A 14,581-nucleotide genomic window follows, 5' to 3' on the forward strand; every position below is an offset into this window, starting at 1 on the left:
CTCTATATAATTAAGAATACTCCTCAATGTCTTATGTTCACACAGACTTCTTATTTACTGGAAAATGAACTTCAAATGTCAAAGTTGACTTATATTTATTAAATTCAATTATTCATCAAACTCTATTGAATACATACTATGTGCCAGGTGTAATGGATATGAAGATGGATAAAGACACGTTCTCTGCCTTGAAGGAGCTTCCAGGTGAGAATAAGGCTAGTCACTTAACCAATCACCGTATTATAATAGAGCGAGAGCATTAATATGAGCATAGAAGACGTGCTATGAAACCATAGGTGAGAGAGAATTTAGCTCTGCCTGAGAAGGTCAGGGAAAACCTCAGAGAATAATCTTGAAGGCCGAATACAAATTGTCTTGGAAAAGAAAAAATTTCTTTCAAAAAAGAGAAACTAACTGGTAGATTCTTGGCATGATATATGTTCATCTTCAGATCTTGCCTTTCTCAGCTGTCTTCCGGAAAACCTTCCCTCCCAGAGGCTTTCAAGCTGGATTGGGTGTAGTCCTAGGCTCTCTCTTAAACATTGCTCATAGTTCTCATCAATTCTCTTTAGTTATTGACTTTTCCATGTCCCCTCCAGATATTACTTTTCTAAGAGTTTCAGAATTAGTCATTGTAGAATTGCTAGACCAATGCCTGGCGTGTAGCAGCCACTCAGAGAACATTAAATAAAATAATGAATATGTGGGATAATCTAGGATGACATGAATGTGAGGGACACAATAGTCTGACCTAGGTTGCAGTGGGCCTTAAATGTGCTTCAAAACAAGGGGACAGATGTCATGTGTTTGGCAACAGAGATTCACTGCTTTGAGTGGTGGAATGATAAGGTGCCACTGGTTGCAGGTGGAGTGTGGATTAGAATGGGGAATGGCTGGCAGCTGGGAGACATGTCCCCGATGTCCCTTCCAGAGTGGAATAGATGCGGTGGATAGAGATTAGAATGCACCAACCTGCAGCTTGGCCAAGGGCTTGGGAGGGCCCAGAAGGGACAGATTCTGAGCAGTAACATCTTATAGAATTGCTAAATTAGTCACCCAGCTGGCATCTGAATCTAGGTTACTGAGTTCCAGAACATGGAACAGAGGCGTAAGAAAGCTAAGGTCAGGGACTAAGGACCGGGAAAGAATTTGTTCTGAGTGGCATGCAGCCACCATGAATATTTATTGGATGCAGCTTGAAGTTAAGCATGGTTAATGATTGGTGGGTAGAGAGAAGAGGGAGAAATCAAAAAAGACTTTGCTTTGGGAAGAATGGCGGGTGATGAACCATTAACAGGTAAGGGAGAGGTGGAAGAGGAGGTTCCCCAGCAGTTGGCTAGAGTTGCAATCAGAATGTACAGCAGGGGGAGGGAGGAACAGGTGGCAGATAATAAATGGATTTTGTTGAGTTCCATTTGAGGAACTTAGAGGAAAATCAAGATTTTACATTGTGTCTTAAAGTTAATCTGTGAGAATCACTTTATTTTACTTGTAAAAGTACCTTTTTATGAGCAGGAATACATAGATGTGTTCCTAATTCTGAGAGAATTCGTTCAATCTTTTTATACCAGTTTAATTTATTAAAATCAGATTGGAAAAGTTTGATTGGTGAGTTAAGCATTTTAAGATTAGTGAGTGAGATCAGCCTCCAAGAGGAAATGGTTTAAACATTAAAGTAAACTGTTGTTTTCTATTACAAATATTTTCCCTGTAGCTTCTTATAATAAAAATTTATAGTCTTGAGATTGTAAATCAACAGAACTTGGGAAAACCTATACAAAATATTCTGTATAAGGAGAAAGGAAATAGACTTAAATTAAAATTTAATTTTATGACAAGTTATAAATTATACATTTAAGATACTTTTTACGGTAATTGATATGTAAATATTCTTTAATCTTCTCTCTTGTCTATCCGGAAAAAAAAAAAAAAGACTAATTGTTAAGCCAGTGTTTTGAGTTTTCAAAATTACTTGCATCAACAACTTTGTAAACTTTCTCTTAAATTTTTTGCCAAAATAATTGTGGTCTATGGATTTAAATTGGATATTTTACTATTTTCTTAATTATCTTAGTCAAAGATATCTGGAGCTTACCATACTTTACTTGTACTGAATGAAATATTATGTTATTCTATTTCTTTTTTTCTTAAAATGGTTTTTTTCTCAGCTTAAAATAGGAGTATTCCTTCCTGTGCCAAAGAGTATGAAAAGTCCCAGAAAGAATTTGTCATTTTTTCCTAGAGTATACATTTTATTTGAGGAACTTGTCAGTTGCGACATAGAGGAAGCTAATTAATTTAACACATCTCTATATTAAAATAAATATGCTATATTATGCTAGAATGAAATTCACACGAATTTATACATATTAAAAAAGAAAAGCACATAAGACTTCAAATAGCTAATAAGTAGGCTGCCAGCATTTTCAGATTCTCACTCAATCTCTGTGTGAGGTATCACGCTTTCTAAAAACCGTCTTGCACATGGGGCATTTATACCCATCGCTCTGGGTATTGTTCTAAACAGACTTCAAGAAGATGTCATAACGGAATCAAGAGCTCAGATATAAACCCATGCAGATATAGTCAGCTAATATTTGACGAGGGAGCCAAGAATACTTGATGGAGAAAAGACAGTCTCTTCAATGTATGGTACTGGGAAAATTGAATATCCACATGAAAAAGAATGATACTAGACCCCTATCTTACACCATTCACAAAAAGTAACTTGAAATGGATTAAACACTTAAATGAAAAATCTGAAGCCATAAAACTCCTAGAAGAAAACAGGGGAAATCTTCTAGACGAAGATCTTGGCAGTAATTTTTTGGATCTGACACCTGAAGTACAAGAAACAAAGTAAGAAAGAAACAAGTGGGACTGCATCAAACTTAAAAGCCTCTGCACGCAAAAGAAACAATCAAAAAAGCATTGTGGAATGGGAGAAAATATTTGCAAAACATGCATCTGATAAGGCATTAATACACAAAATATATAAGAAACTCTTACAACTCAATAGCAAAAAACCTTAGGATAATCCAATTCAAAAATGGGCAAAAGACATGAATAGACATTTTTCCAAACAGAATATTCAAGTGGCTAATGGGTACCATGAAAAGGTGCTCAACTTTACTAGTCGTTAAGGAAATGCAAATAAAAACCACAATGATATGTCACTTTACATCTGTTATAATGGCTGTTATTGAAATGACAATAGATGACAACTGTTGATGAGGAAGTGGAGAAAAGGAAACCCCTGTGCACAGTAGGTGGGAATGTAAATTGATGCAGCCACCATGGAAAACAGTATAGAGGTTCCTTAAGAAAATTAACACTAGAACTACTACATGACCCAGAAATTCCACTTCCAGGTATTCGAAGTGATATCAAAGAGATATCTGCACCCCTATATTTACTGCAGCATTATTTACAGTAGCCAAGACACGGAAACAATCTAAGTGTTCACTGATGGATGAATAGATAAAGAGATTGTGGCATGTATATGTAAAATATTATCCAGCCTTAAAAAAGAAAAAGATTCTACCATTTATGACAACAGGAATGAACTTTGATAGCATTATGCTAAGTGAAATAAGTCAGACAGAGAAAGATACACACTGTGATCTTAAAAAACCAAACTCAGAGAAACAGAGATCAGATTTGTACTTGTTAGAGACAGGGTAGGAGCAGGAGAAATGGGTAAAAGTGGTCAAAAGATACTAACTTCCAGTTATAATATAAATAAGTTTTGGAGATGCAATGTACAGCATGATGACTGTGGTTAAAATATTGTATTTTTGCAAGTTGCTAAGAGTGGATCTTGAAAGTTCTCATCACAAAGAAAAAAAGAAGTCTGTAACCATGAAGTAATGGATGTTAACTGTTACTTGTGATAATCATTTCACAATGTATACATTTGTCAAATCATTATGTTATATACCTTAGACTTATACAATGTTATATATATCAATTATCTTTAATTAAAACTGAGTGTGGGGGGTAGGAGAGATGTCAAAGAGTCCAAAGTAGTGCTTCTTTCTAGGTTCGCCACTTCACTCTACCACACTTTCATCCCAGGATCTGGGTACCTATAAAATTACAGTGCTTATCTTACCATTTAATTATTTTCATGTCTCTGCAAAGTATGAGTGCCTTGAAAGCAGGCTTTATTTTTTCTAATCATTTCTATATCACAACTCCCAGCGCCTGCCACAGAGTAAGTATTTAATAAATGTGTGTGGAAGGAATGGGTTAATGAATGAATGCATGAATGAGTCTCATACACTCATACACACAGCACCTGATAATGACCCTGGGATTACCCTCATGGCTTACCTGGGATAGAGCTGATCATTACTGTGAGGTGATACACTAGGCTGTGGAGTTATAAGAAATCAAATCTTGTCACTGGGCAGAAACAAGGAGAGTCTCCTGGGAAATCAAATCGCTCTGTAATAACTGAGGGAACCATGTTACATTAAAGAAGTGTGTGTACCGCAAACTCACTGGGAGAAATGATCCTGTCACAGACCATCCACTCTTCTGGCAGCTAAGACAAAAGAGGAGGGAAAAAAATACAGTGAAAATAATGTGCTTCGAAGGCTTTCTCTACAGACTGAGCCTCCTGCAGTCAACACGTGTTATTATTCCAAGTAACCCATATGCTCAAATAGATTGCATCATTAAGAACATAAAAATATTAGGTCATTTTTATCATCCATCCAGACATGGTCTCAGAATTAGTGGATTTTTTAAGACTGGTAAAGAATGAATTGCCAATGAAAATAAACTGAGTTTTGTACTGAAAGTTAAACCTAAACTACTATTCCTAAACTTGAAAGAGAGGAGATTTCATCCATTCAACAAATATTTTAATGCTATTTAATGCTAAGCACTATTCCAAGCAAAATAAAGAGCAAAATAAAATATGAATAAAGAGCAAAATAAAATATGAGTAATAGATCAAATAGATATTAAAGTATTTGCTTTTTAATAATATGTCCGTTTAAAACATTTGAAGTTTGAACAACTTTTACTTTGTCCTCTATGCCCTTTCCATACACATTATGTGGTAGGTGTTCGATAAATGATGTGGTAGCCACAGATCCCCATGAAGAGTGAAGAGAACATTTTCCCTGTCCATTCTGCACTTTTCTGATAAAGGATCAGAGGCACCAGTGCAGCAATTAACAGTGATCTCCACATTCCTAGTGCAAACCGAAGTTGCAGGCGGTCTGAGGGTGGACCATAGGCTCCATATGCCTTGCTTAGAACCTTAGTTCCACCAATAACTAGTTGTATAAACTTTGGACAATGTACTTAAGCTCTCTATGACTTGGTTTCCTCATTAATAAGCAGAAGTAATCTGTCTATTATCCCACCTGCCTTCTTATCATTATTATGATGACGTGAGATGATCTATGTAAAATGCTCAGAGCAGTTCTTGGCACCCAGGGAATACTCAGTATAAGCGAATTATTATTCACTGGTAATCACAGGAGATACCAGAAACATAAGACTAAATAGACTTTTTAAAATACCTTTCTTTGAAGTGGATTTAACAAAACAAATAAATAGACAATATTTGGGAATGGGAAGTCAATTCCAGGATGTTTGATCAAAGAGTTAAAATCCACAAATATTACCAGGCATCCATTATGTCCTCAGCACTGTGCTAGACACTAAGGAGGATGCAGATGGCCTAAAAACTCATCTCCCTCCTACAGAAATTTACATTTTGTGTGCAAAAAGGTAATAATAGATGGAAATAATTAAATAGTAAAAGATTGAAACAACCATTTAAGACTACAATAAAAGAAATGTCACAATATAGTATTATATTAAAATAAATAATTAAAGTGTATTAGTATATAAAATGTTATAAAAGTTGTAACTTTAAAAAATTCTGTGGAATTTGAGTATTGAGTTAAATTATTTATATTGTCATTTAACTTAAATATGTACAAACATAAACCAGATATACTCTATATGCTTATAGCTATTAGATAACTATAAAACCAAAACAAATTTATACATTGAATATGAAAAAATAACCAAAGCCTCATACTCTAATTAACAATCATCATTTTTATGTGGTAAGTAATAATATTTTACTGTAACTAAATTGGCACAGATTCTTTTGAGTTTGACATGATTCTAAGACTATGTGCTGAATGATGACATAATTCTCCAAGCACTTTTTTTTTTTGAACTAATGGTGATTTTTCTGCACGTAGAACACCTTGTTTTCATTTAGCTTTCACTTAATGCAAAAGCATCATTTGCATATTGTATGTCCATGCCCTTGTCTTATTAGCTTGCTATGATTAAAGTGGTACTTCTTGGGGCCAAAACAGTCACAAACTCAAGTGGGCACTGAAGATACAAGGCAGTTCTGTTATAAGGTGTTCTTCAGATGATCCAGAGCATGCTTATATTTTTTAGATTATCATTGCATTGAAATACACACACACATACATTGTCACATATAAGTTCTCATAGAGAAATCAGGTATCTGAGAATAGGTCTGAGGTTGAGAAAGACTACAGTAAACAGTTATTTGCCAAATAAATTTTACAAACAGGAAATGTAAGTGGTACAGAAACTCAGAGGATAGCTCATTTTGTGTTCAGATGTGGAGTGAGGTAGGGTCTATGGAAGAGAAAGGATCTTGGAATCTAGTTATTATTATAGTATAAGATACATTTAGTCATGGTCTTGGAGGCAGGTAAGTAGATGATAAAGATGAGGTCTTACCTAAAGAAAGATCTTAATCCTTCATCTATGTATTTCTTAAATAGCATGCAGAATTTATATGAGAGTAAAGAAAGTAAATGTGGAACAATGTGGTGTTGGGGGAAGAATTAGATTTATTGGAAGGTATCTTAATAAAGTGTATAAAGGATTTAGATTTTCTCACCTGTGGTACTTTTAGGCAATGGCTCTGGCTGATTCATAAGCAGCTCATTTTAGGGAAAATCCTCTGTTAAAGGAAATATTTCTGTTGTGATGAGAAAGATTTAGTGTTTATTAGACTCACTAGCTTTAAATGCCCTTGTTATTAATCAAATGAGAGAATGTTTTCAGACTGTAGGTCCCAGTGGTCCTTCACTATACTGATTTCCCACTTTTCTAACATATGTTGAAAGTTTTAAAACCAATAAAACACCCTCAATTCCTATGTTGAACCCCCAATGTGACTGTATCTGGAGATGGAGTCTTTAGGAGATATTTAAGGTAAAAGAAGAACATAAGGTCAGGGCTCTAAACTGATAGGATTGGTGGCTTTATAAGAAAAGAATGATCTCTCTCTACCTCTCCCCCAGCATATGAAAACACTGCAAGAAGGTGGCCATCTGCAAGCCAGGAAGTGAGCCTTTGCTGGGACCCAATCATGCTGGCACTCTGATCTTGGACTTCTAGCCTCCAGAACTGTGAGAAATAAATGTCTGTTGCTTAAGACACCTAGTCTGTGATATTTTGCGTGGCAGTCCAAGCTCACTAATCCAGCGTTAAATAAAATTACTTATTTTCATTTCCTTTGACACACACACACTTTTGTCTAGAAACAAGAACTCTCAATTGAGAGCATGGATGATGGTATGACAATTTTGTCTGGTTTAGTTTTATTTCAAATTGTTTTATGAAGGCAAGAAGCTACATTTCAATTGACCTCTACAATGTTATCTGCAGTACAATTTCTAGGCTGCATAATCCTATATTCACAGGTGAAATCTGATTCTTGTTTCTGGCAAAATCTGCAAAATTGCCCCAGGTGCCAGGAGAGTTCTTTCACCCAGAGAGAAGGGAAATTTCACAGGTTTTATTTTGCATGTGAAACTTAATTCATGTCTCTAAAAACTATAAAATACAGAGACTAAATATAGTCTCTCAATGATATGAAATGTGAATGAACAGCAGCAGAAACCATCTTTATAAAATAAAAGAAAATGGGCTAAACCAGAGCCTTCAGCTCATTTAAACTCTCTTTATTACATTCTCAGGCATCTGCTGAAAAATAGAATGAAATTCATGGTTATGGAAATGGGAAGAATGCAAGTGTGGGACATGCTTTTCCGTGTGCTTTCAGCGAGTAGTTGTCAAGGGTCGCACTGACCTTTTCTTCTGCCGTAGACTGTCACAGAGGTATCAGCGGAGGTGACTTCAGGTGGGAAACCACAGAGACCTTGTGGAGGAGAAAAGGCATGCAGCTCTGATGCTGCACAGACTGGATGCTATGTCCACTCTCACCTTTAACACATATCAATTCACTTCATTGCACACAATGCAATTTATACAGGGTAATTTTTCAAATTTAGATTCAGATTGTTTCTGAAATTTTCAACAGGTTGATGGCAATTTATATTTTCTTAAAGCAAAGCAAGGTGAGAGGTCTTTGGTTCACAGTCTGGTGCTCCTATTGGTGAGTTTTAGGTTAGAGTCAATCAGGATGTGGCAAAATGTGGGTGCCTTTATAGGTATGAAACAGTCTATCAGTAAAGTGTCCTTTGTACTATGAGGTTCTAATCTAATTTGAGGGCCTTATTTAGTGCTAAAGTGATGTAGAGAGGAAGCATGAGAACTGGATGTTAAACCAAATTGTATTCAGAGCCTGAGATGTGCTTCCAGAAACCTACAGAATAAAGGAAGACGCCTGCTGGGATTACTAACAACCATTTACCCATAAGTGAAGAGGAAACAGTCTTTAAGTCATACCCTACACACGATAAACCCAACTATTCCTTTCCTGCAGCCATGCCATAGGGAACCTATAGAACAAAGGTGGGACTGCTACCATGCCTATCATGCTACATACCCACACCATCAAAGGAAAGTAAGTTAAAAAGGTCTTTAAACTGTAATGCATAGAAACCAAGAATGTTGTATAAACTAAATTCCCCAAGCACTTGGGGTCCCTCTCAGTCTTTCTCTGGGCCTCCCTCATTGTCCCTCGTAGTCCCTCTCTGTAGCTCTCATTCTCTTTCTCTGAGAGGAGACCACGCTCCGTCTATGGAGCATTATTCTTGCTCTAATAAACTTTTCTTTTGTCTCTAATTCTGGTGTGAACTTAAATTCTTTCCTGCACGCAATCAAGGACCCTCAACCTCTCTCTTTTGAGACGGGACTCAGAAGGATTTGCCTCGTCTTGCATCGAAAGCATAATCTGAGTGGCTTATATCTGATACAGATGGTCCTCTGTCTTTATAGTGTTCAGGTTCCTCTTTCCCATCTGATTTTCAGTAAGGTCCACTCAGGACCCCATTTGGAGGCTGTTTGGGATCTCGGTTTCCTTGAGCTATAATGACCCTCTCAGGATCCTGTTGCTATGTCTGTGATGCACAGGCCGTGCAAAATGTGGTGGCTCTTTATAGCCCTTCATCCCCTCCCTGTCATGCCTAGGCACACAGGAATCATCACCCTGCTCCTGGGCTGGGGATGGCACTCATAGGGCTGCTCAGGTCTGTGTGCCAAGGCACATCATCAGGGATTTTTCTACTTGGATGTCTTCCTGCTTCTCTGATCCTACATTGGCAGATGGGCCTGGGGCCCTTCTGAATCCAGATCCCTGAAACCAACCGCTGCTTCTCTGATCCTACATTGGCAGATGGGGCCCTTCTGAATCCAGATCCCTGAAACCAACCAAATAGGTCTTCTTCCTCTCTGCCCCATCTCCAGGCCTGCAACTCATTACCCCACCCCTAACTCTCATCCCCAGCAACCCTCCCACACACTCATTATCTGCTTCCTCTCTGACTATCCTCCTTCCCCTCAGCTCTGGAAAACAAGCAGTCTTGATACTGATGTGTTCTCCCTTCCTTGAGTCTCTTCAGGATCCAGTCCCCTTTTTCAGTCAATGGTTTTTCTTTTATATAGTAAGTGCATCCTTCTCTAAAGCACAGACATCTCAGAGTTTAGCTGATGAATTATTGTCTCACTTTATTATCCTGCCTTATGTTCATTCTTTCACACGGATAAGGTTAATGCCACCTCCCAAAATAACTCAAATCAATTTTCCAAGTTTCCTCTAAATGCCACTCTATTTTCTGGGTAAAGGGCAGAACAGGGCTGGGCTCCAGTACAATTGCGATATTGATCCCATTCATCTCATGTTCATAATCTGTCCCCTGTCCCCTCTTTCTCCCTCTCCACTACATTTCCCAAGTACTCATTAAGACCTAGGTGCTCTAGTGGTTCCTCTCCTTTTCTGACCAGTGTGTTAGTGGACAGTGCAATGGCTACTTGATCCAGAGCCCTCAAGTAGTGTGTGCTCCACACTGACATTAATTTTCCAGGCTATTGAAGTTTGCCTGTTTAAGTGAAAACTTTTAAAAGCTGTAATAGCTTTGAATAGAAAGTTTCTCAACATTCCTTGCATCGTTTCCTATCTTTAAAAACATGAATTCAAATTCTTGTCTCTTTTTTAATTTGTTGAATCAATAATCACTCATTCAACAAGCACATATCGAGTATCCATTATGTGAGAGATTCAGAGATACAAAGATGAATGCGATAATGTACTTGCCATTTAAAGGCTTAAAGTCAAATTAACATGAGGATATAGAAGACAAATTATTACAGTCCTGGGCAACAGAGGCTGTGTTAGGGCTGTGGACAGGACATGGCTGGGGCATGGATGAGACACATAGGAGGAGCAGTGACTCTGCCAAAATGGGTGGCAAGGTGCCAGGATAGGCTTCTCAGAGGGCTGGTAATCTATTATTACAGACCTTGCCCTCTTCAGAGAGTCCAAACTGGTCTGTATTTTGAGTTCTGTCTGGCTGTTAAGAGCTTCAGGTTCCCCTACCGCAGCCAGACTGTCAGCTGTCCTGTCTCTCCAGGCGGATTCCTTCCCATTGTAATTTGCATTTCTAATCATCTGTGAGTTGGAAAGCCTTATAACCAAGCTCCTTAGAACCAGGACTCCCTTGGAGTAAATAGGCTCTTAGCAAGGCTCCTGGGGCTCTGCTGTGATAATGGGCAAGAGGATTGTTTGATTGCTTATTTTGATTAGACTATTTTGATTGCTTTGTGCTTCTTTTCTTGTTCTGAGTTAGTGGCTTGTGAGTTTGATAGATAAGCAACCTTTTAAAAAAGGAGAAGTCATTATGGGTTCATATCTGGAGGGTGTTAAGAGAAGAATTTTTAATTTAAAGGAATAGTAATAACATCTCTACTGAATGAGCGATGGTTATACGCCAGATTCTTTACCTTTATTATTTCTTTAGTCCTCACAATAGTCCTGTAATTTATGTTAAATGATCCCCATTTTATGGAAAAAGAAACTGATACTCAGAACTACACGACTTACTGCCTTTGTGATGTTAGACAAGTTTCCTGATCTCCCTGTTCCTCGTTTCCTTCACCTCTAAAATGGGAACAGTACTAGCATACAACTCTCAGAAGTTGATTATTAAAGCGAGAATTATTAAAGTGAGAAGTGAGAATTAAAGAGGTGAATAAAAGTAAAGCGTTTATAACTAAAGTGTCTGGTACACAGTAAAATTTGGTGATAGTTGCCACCATTGTTGTTACCAAAATCATGTAGTTACTAAGAAGCATAACCAAAATCTAATGTCCATCCTTCAGCAGGTACTCTGACACCAGGAAGGAGAATTTCTCTGTAGCGAGTGACTTTTCTCTGCATGGCTCATATTATACATGGAGGCAATAACCTGCTCTGCGTCTGAGCAAGATGAGGACAGGGTTACTCTGAGCAAGATGAGGACAGTCTTACTCTTATCATTGCCTCCCCAAGACTCACAAGGTCACTGAGTTGTGACATATTAAGAGAAGGTTGCACGCACTGGTTTCATGCTATTTTTGACGTCTGCCTCAAGGTCAAGTTTTGTTTTAAAGAAGCACAAGAAATGCTAAAGCCTCCATAGACACGGTTTTTTCTCCCTTAGAAAGGTACAATTCTGAAGCTTTCTTATACTACTTTGGAACATGAAGATACATAATTATAGGCAGTATGTTCTTCGTGTTGGCTCATTTTATTAGAAAATCACCCACCCTCCATGATGTGCTAAATGATCACAGTCATGACTGAGAATGACAGATTAAGAACAAACCGAGCACATTTTCAGTCATTGCAGGCTTTTAGAACAAACTGTTTACAGTACAAAAAGGATATGAAATAATCATTTGCCTGGATGCTATTTGGTCATTCTGTTTAATCTCTTAAAAATTTAAAGAACAATGTCAGCATGAAGTACGCCATTCCACAAGTACTGCTTTCTTCCATGATTTCTTTTCCAATTCAAAAAGAAAAAACTTTATATAAGGGTGTCTAGAAGTTCTTTGAAATATGAGTTTGAAATTTCAATAAAATTCTGATTCTTTATGGAAAAAATAGTTCATAATTTTTCTTCTCCTTTCAAAAAATCTCGTAGCAAAAATTAAAGGTCTCCCAGTATAATATAAAATACAATTCTCATCAAAAAACACTTATTGCCTATTATTCTTGCATGATTCTATGAAAGATATTACCATACATATAGCCCTTGACAAATATTTATTAAATTGAATTAAATCTTGTTATCTTGCCCTATTCATCTGTGCCTTCTAGAGACCTAGTACAAATTGAAGAAATTCTGAATGATAGCAACAGCTACATTATGAATTTAACACAGAATGTGTTTCCATAGCCCTGAATCGTAAAGATTCATGAAATTTGCCTTATTTAAGCATTTGGTAATATCACTTCCCTTTTTTATAATTGATGAGGGACTCTGAGATGAAATGGAACTTAAAGTTATACCTGAAGGAGAAAAGGAACGCTCATGAAAGGAAAGTTTGGGGGAGGTGGCAATGGAGTAGAATAGAAGGATCGGACTGATCCATTCTCAACTTTGGGATGTTTAGCCCATATTCAGCTTAAAAAAAAGTTGGGCTGTCAATACAAATAAAAGCCCTATGTCTTTTTTATTCTTCTCACTACAGATAACTGTCACCTCTGGGGCAGCATGAGGGAGGAGAGGAATCACGGTACAGAAAAATTAGCATTTTTCCTTGTTCTCCCTCAATGATGCAGTGAAGAATCACAGGTCAGTGAGATTTAGAAAAGATTTACTAAAGGTATATTTTAGAAAGACAAAGCATGCCCCAAGGAGGCACATGGTTTTAGCGATGAGAGCTGTAACAACAACCACCACCACAACGAAAACCCCAAAAGGACCCCAGAAGTGGGAACGCCTGCATTATATTTGAGGCCATGTTGTCCAGGTTCTTGATGTCTCAAACAAAGAATTGAGCAAGACACTGAGATACAGCAGAAAAGAATAGCTTAATTAGAAGGGAAAATAAAGCAACAGTACACTTCCAGATGCAGAAGTGGGCCTGAGCAAAAGAGAGGCTCAAAAGGCTCAGGGGCTCAAGGGCACAGTAACAAAGTCTTTGGGGTTTTTATCCCTATTTGCTGTGGGTGGTTACTTTTCTTAGAGGAGTGGGCTTTCTTGACTGACTACTAAGATGGACGGGACTCAGTGACTCATTTGCTTTTTGCTCTTGTTTGTTCCTAGAATTTAACCTGTTATAATGATATTAATGAACTTCTGGGCATATGCATCATATTATAATGATGGAATAATGAGGTGCAGGTGAACTGAAAGTTGTTGGGGGTCTTCATTGCGCAGGTGCGAGTGACTGGCTGAAACTAGTACCCATTTTTCTGCTCACTTGTTTCCTTCATTGATTTACTTTTAGCCCCAAAATGCCTTTCTGGCTTGCTCAATTGTGGGTGGAAATGGGCAGATCCTTTCTAGAATTAGATGAACTCAGTGTCTTTGCAGGTAGACCCCATACTCCCTATCTAACTTTCCTTTCTAACTCTTTCTTCTGAGAGCCATGAACTACCTTATTATTAGTATGGATGTTGAAAGACAAGAGATCTCTTCTTCTGTATCTGCTTTATGCTGAGGAAGGTCCTAGTGTCTGCCTACTGGGGTTTCATGGAGCTCTTTCCCTTTCTGGGACGGGATCTTGGGTTTCCTGCCGAAGTGTCGCCTCAGTCCCTAGACAAGGGAAAAGATACAAACTTGTTACTTGAATCATATCTAGTTATATTTATATTATTGATTTGCCTATGAAGCAGGTAAAGGAAATCAGGCTTGATTAATACATTTCATAAAAGAAAGAAAAAGAAAAAAAAAACTTTGGGTAAAAGGACCCCTCCCTTCTCAGATTCCAAAGGCTCTTTTTTGGCCTAAAGCCATTCCTGCCTTATAGCAGGCCAAGGAGCATGCTGAGTTTCAATGATCCTTATCAGTAGCCAGAGGACCTGAGTCATCAGTTTCAAGATAGTTATCTAAATTTGAGGGAGAGGGTCTTTCTCCGAAGAAAGGAGGAAAGAAAAGACTTAACTAGATTTTTTTTAAAAAATTAAGAATTTTGCAAGTGATGGCTCTCATCATAATGAGGCTTAAATTGTGGGCAAATTAAAGTAGTACTTTCTGAGCAGGCCTCTGTGCTGGATTAAACCAGCTAAGACTATGTCCCTCCTGCCCTTTGTATCTGGGAATGTAAGAGGAATTCTCCAACTACCAATATGGTGTTCTTTGGGAAATGTCTAGGCTGGGCCCCT

Source organism: Pteropus alecto, unplaced genomic scaffold (genome assembly GCF_000325575.1).
Source record: "Pteropus alecto unplaced genomic scaffold, ASM32557v1 scaffold22, whole genome shotgun sequence".
In the NCBI taxonomy this organism is placed as follows: domain Eukaryota; kingdom Metazoa; phylum Chordata; class Mammalia; order Chiroptera; family Pteropodidae; genus Pteropus; species Pteropus alecto.